We start from the raw sequence: 5,143 nt of genomic DNA, 5'->3' as shown, positions 1-5,143 counted from the left end.
CTCAATTAGAAACCAGATCCTGCAAAGATCTGCATTATATAGACTTGGCCATGAATTCCTATTGTTGAGCCTAGAGAAGTAGAGAAGAAAATAATTGCATTGGAAATTTCAATCACATTGGAAAATCACAGAATCTGGATTTGTTCAACTTCGGTAGCGTGATAGCATTCTTTTCCCTTACATTGGTTATGTCCTTGCCACACCTTCCTCCATTTCACTACCTGTCCGCCCCTCCCACAAACTCCCAGATATTTAAATTGGATTACCGCAACTTCTGTTTTTTCTTGGATTGCCTGGTGAGTTTGTGAGGATAGCCTTTAATACTTTTTCCTCTGCTCAGGAAAATGTTTACCTTCTCTCTTAAGAGAGGCAGACTTTTCTTTGTAATGCACTGAATGAGTCAGTGTCCGGTTTTAAAGAAGTTGGATAAATAAATAAATAGATCGATAGATAGATAATATCTACAACAAGAATTCTCAGGCATTCATGTTGGTCAGTGGTGGAAGTTCAAAAACAACCACTCTGCCAAAGCTGGAACAGCCTGCTTTTAGTATTTCATTTATTTTTTCTAGTGGAGGTTTGATCTTGCATATTCTTATTGACTATCCATCTTCTCATGGACGACAACTTGAGGATTATTTGCTTCCTCTTTTCATCAGTCCCCAGAGCATTATACATTCTGCTTTAGGAGCACTACAATTTCTATGAGAAAGAGCTGGTATATAGGTTGCTAAATGTTAATAATTTGAAAAATCATTAGAAAACTTAGTTTCTTCAACTATTTCAGAGGTTTAAACTTTGATTCACTACTGAGCATGGAAGAGTCCAAATTAATGGCTGAAAAGGGCCTGTGGAGTCATATTGTCAGGTAGCCAGGATAGGGATAGAGGGTTTTTTCCCTCCCATCCCTGTACAGGCCCCATAGGAATTGGGAAGGAATCAGGTAAACATTGGCCACCCATGAAGAATGTAACTGGGCTTGCTCAAATTCAGGCCCCAAGGCAGATGGACCTTACACCTGGGCAGCCCAAACCAGGCCCAGGCTCATGACCCTACCCAGGTGGGTTTAATTCAGCCAATGGGGTCGACCAGAAGCTTCCACCACACCTCCCCAGCTAGAGGTTTAAAATACCCTGGCAGTGGGAAGGCACTCTCTTTTCACCCTGCTCCCAGCACCCCATGGCTTGGGCCAAGCTGCTTGCTCTCTGGCCTCAGTTTACCACATGTGGGTGAGCAGGCCCTTGAGGTTGCCTGTGTTCAGTTGTGGGCCCAGCGTAGGTTCCGTGTGGTTTGGCATGTTCCCTGAAAGAGGGTGTATTCTTTTTGGGGCTCATACAACTCGTATCAAATCCATACATGCATCAATTGTATAAAACACATTTGTACATTTGTTACCCTCATCATTCTCAAAACATTTGCTCTCCACATTAAGCCCCTGGCATCAGCTCCTCATTTTACCCCCTCCCTCTCCACACTCCCTACCCTCATAAACCCTTGATAATTTATAAATTATTATTTTGTCATATCTTACACTGTCCAACATCTCCCTTCACCCACTTTTCTGTTGTCCTTCTCCCAGGGAGGAGGTTAAATGTAGATCCTTGTCATTGGTTCCTCCTCTGTACCCCACCCTCCTCCCACCCTCCTAGTATCATCACTCTCATCACTGGTCCTGAAGGGATCATCTGCCCTGGATTCCCTGTGTTTCCAGTTTCTATCTGCACCAGTGTACATCCTCTGGTCTGGCCAGACTTGTAAGGTATTGGGATTGAGATTATGATTGTAGGTGGGGAGGAAGGATTTAGGAACTAGAGGAAAGTTGTATGTTTCATTGTTGTTACACTGCACCCTGACTGGCTCATCTCCTCCCCATGACCATTTTGTAAGGGGATGTCCAGTTGCCTACAGATGGGCTTTGGGTCCCCACTCCACACTCCCCTTCATTGACAATGATATGATTTTTTGTTCTTTGATGTCTGATACCTCATCCTTTCTACACCTTGTGATCACACAGGCTGGTATGCTACTTCCATGTGGGCCCCTATATGGTCACTAAAGACTAAGGAGTACATAAGCAAATGTGGTGAAGAAAGCTGACGGTGCCCGGCTATCAAAAGAGATAGCATCTGGGGTCTTAAAGGCTTGAAGGCAAACAAGTGGCCATCTAGCTCTGAGTGTGTATCCTTTTGGAGACTGTTAAATCTGAAACTTCTCCCATCCTTCATAAAAATTTATTTGGCTTACCAACCAACCTTCCATGTGAATTCTTTCTCATGCAAAGCCAAAAACCGAGGTATTACCCACTTGAGAAATCTCTCAGCATGACTATTCATTGATTGGTTTATGCATTAAACTAATATTTTGTAATGTCACCTATGAGTTAGGGAATGTTCTGGGTTCCAAGGTTCCAATTCACAAAAGTAAAACTGCATTCTAATTGGGGAATATGAATAATATGCAAATACATGGTACTTTTATCATGATGTCCATCAATAAAAATAAAACCAGGAAAAAGAGGGAGAAAATTATGAAATGATATTTGATTGGGTCCTGAAATAGAGACAGAAAACATTAAGATAGTAAAGAGCATTCTTGGCAGATGGAGCAGCAAGATCAAAGACTGAGAGATGTGAACCATACATGTGTTTAGAGTTGTCAAGAAGTTCACGGTGCTTGCAAGAGAGTGAGTGAGGCAGACATCGCGGGGGACAAGTGGGCCCAAGCAATCGGAAGTCAAATCAGCAGACCCGGAGACCAAGCCTCATTCCCGTCTCAAGTTCCTGGCCACTATTCATCTTTGTCTTTTCCCACATTTTCCAGTGCCTTCCCGGCTAATTACTTTCGATGTTTGCTCCACTTTAACCTGCTAAGTGAGGACCCCACAATCACCTTCAAGTCACGTTCTTTTTATTTTTATTCTCCAGCATATGTTTATGGCTCCATAGGCTTGCTTTCATACACAATGCAAGCTTCAAGGTGGTCAGGATGTTCACTGTTCATTGTGGTTTCATCAATGTCTTCTACACATTAAAACAAAACATGCCCGCCCAACCACCCATATTTGTTTTAGTGTTTCAATTGAAAAATGCCCAAAATGTTCTTCCCTTGTTAAGGTGCAGGAAGGATCAAGATAAAATGGAAAGTGATTTGTTCTCCCTTCCGTTGCCACCCCTCTTGATGTTGCTGTTGCATCTGCCTCATGGTCAGCAGAATGGAACACCGTCTGGCCCGGCGCCATTCTTGCCATTGTTCCTGTGCTTGAGCCTATTGTTGCGGCCACTGTGTCCATCCATCTTGTTGAGAAATGTCCTCTTATTTGCTACCCCTCTATTTTACCAAGCATGACGTTCGTCCTTCCTCAAGGACCAGTCTCTCTTGACAACGTGTCCAAAGTGTATACGATGAAGTCTTGCCATCCTGGCACCTGCCCCTAGTAGCCATCAAAGAATCTTTCTTTCTGTATGGAAACACCTCTTGGCTTTTTATCATAGTAATTTTTTACAATGCATGTCTTTTTGTGACTGACTAATTTCATTCAGCATGATGTCCCCTAAAATATTAAATCGCTAAGTAATGAGTAGATATCAATTGTTTTTGGTTAAGAAAAAGACAACATTCAATAAAGAGAAGGTAAGTACAAAATTATCAAGGCAAAGGAAGATATTCAGAGAATAAGAGTTAAAGAGGTAAATATCCACTCCTACATATAATAGTAATGACATTACTATGAATGGACATATAAATAGACACGAAGCTGAGCATGTGTGGGGAAGTGAATGGGACCCCACCCATGAATATGCACATACGTGACAAAGGTTATTTCTAAATATATATTTCCATGTGGTATAAGTATATTCATAAATATAGTAGAGAATGCAGAGGGTAATGTTATGACATTTCTTGGCCATTAATAAAGCACACGAGCATACACACAAATTATATAGGTGAAATACACAGAGTCACTATACTAAAAAATCCAAAAACTGAAAGTAGCTTATGATCTAGACCTGATGGTATTAAGGAAGAAGTTCCAGGCACACTGGAGACATGGCAAAACACAAGGCTCCAAGAATTGTCAGAATGCCAATTGAGATGTTTTCATGAACGGATGCAATACTGGAAGCGTTACTAGTCGATGCCAAGAAATTTGGATGGCAGCTTCCTGGCCAAACCACTGGAAGCAAGACATGTTTGTGCCCATTCTAAATTAAGGTGATCCGATGGTATACAAAAATCATTGAACAAGATCATTGATATCACACGCAAGTAAAATTTGGTTGAAGATAACTTTAAAAATGGTTGTCGCAGGACATGAGAGTTATTTGTCAGAAATCCAAGCCAGAGCCAGAAGAAGATGTAGAATCAGGGATATTACTAAGAATGTCTAAAGAGGAGCGTGGCTGCTCCGGTGGGCCTGGGGGCGGGGCTGTGAGGGAAGGTGCCAAACTTAAGATGCTTTCCAATCAAGTCTGATGGGGTGCCATGCCCTGGCACTGCCTCCCTGAGGACTTCACTGCTTTGCTTCCCCCTCTGCTCTGCTGCATGCCCCTAGAGGCTGGCTTCGGCGTGTGAAATGAGAATTCTGCTAGAAAAGAAATGGCTGCCTCTTCTTCCTCCTCCTCGGCTGGTGGTGTCAGTGGGAGTTCTGTCACTGGCTCTGGTTTCAGCGTCTCCGACCTCGCCCCACCACGGAAAGCCCTTTTCACCTACCCCAAGGGAGTTGGAGAAATGTTAGAAGATGGCTCTGAGAGATTCCTCTGTGATCAGTTTTCAGCTATCAAGTGGCATCTACGCTTAAACAGGTGAAACATGATCAGCAAGTTGCTCGGATGGAAAAGCCCGCTGGCTTAGTAGAAGAGCTGGAGGCAGATGAGTGGCGGTTTAAACCCATGGAGCAGCTCCTGGGGTTCACACCTTCTTAAGGTTGATGTCGCCTCTAGCTGGCAGCATCCAGAGCCATCCGGAGAGTCACAGCTACGGGACTGAACTGCTTAGCCACATCCACACTTGACTTCTGTCTATACGCAATGAACAGTGAAGTTTTCCATCTTGCAGGAAAAGTTTGCTTGTTTTTTTAAACAATAGGAGGGGGGGAATCAGGTTTAGGTTTGAGAGAGATTTCTAAAGCTCCACAAGCCAGGTA

At 43.1% G+C, this 5,143-nt stretch overlaps 1 pseudogene; it reads left to right on the top strand.

The window, feature by feature from the left end:
* Positions 1 to 4,580: 4,580 nt before the first annotated feature.
* Positions 4,581 to 4,922, top strand: LOC142451331 (anaphase-promoting complex subunit 16 pseudogene; annotated as a pseudogene).
* The last annotated feature ends 221 nt before the right edge of the window (positions 4,923 to 5,143 follow it).

The sequence above is a fragment of the Tenrec ecaudatus genome, chromosome 6 (assembly GCF_050624435.1).
Source record: "Tenrec ecaudatus isolate mTenEca1 chromosome 6, mTenEca1.hap1, whole genome shotgun sequence".
Classification (NCBI taxonomy): domain Eukaryota; kingdom Metazoa; phylum Chordata; class Mammalia; order Afrosoricida; family Tenrecidae; genus Tenrec; species Tenrec ecaudatus.
This window is presented reverse-complemented; position numbering and strand designations above follow the sequence as displayed.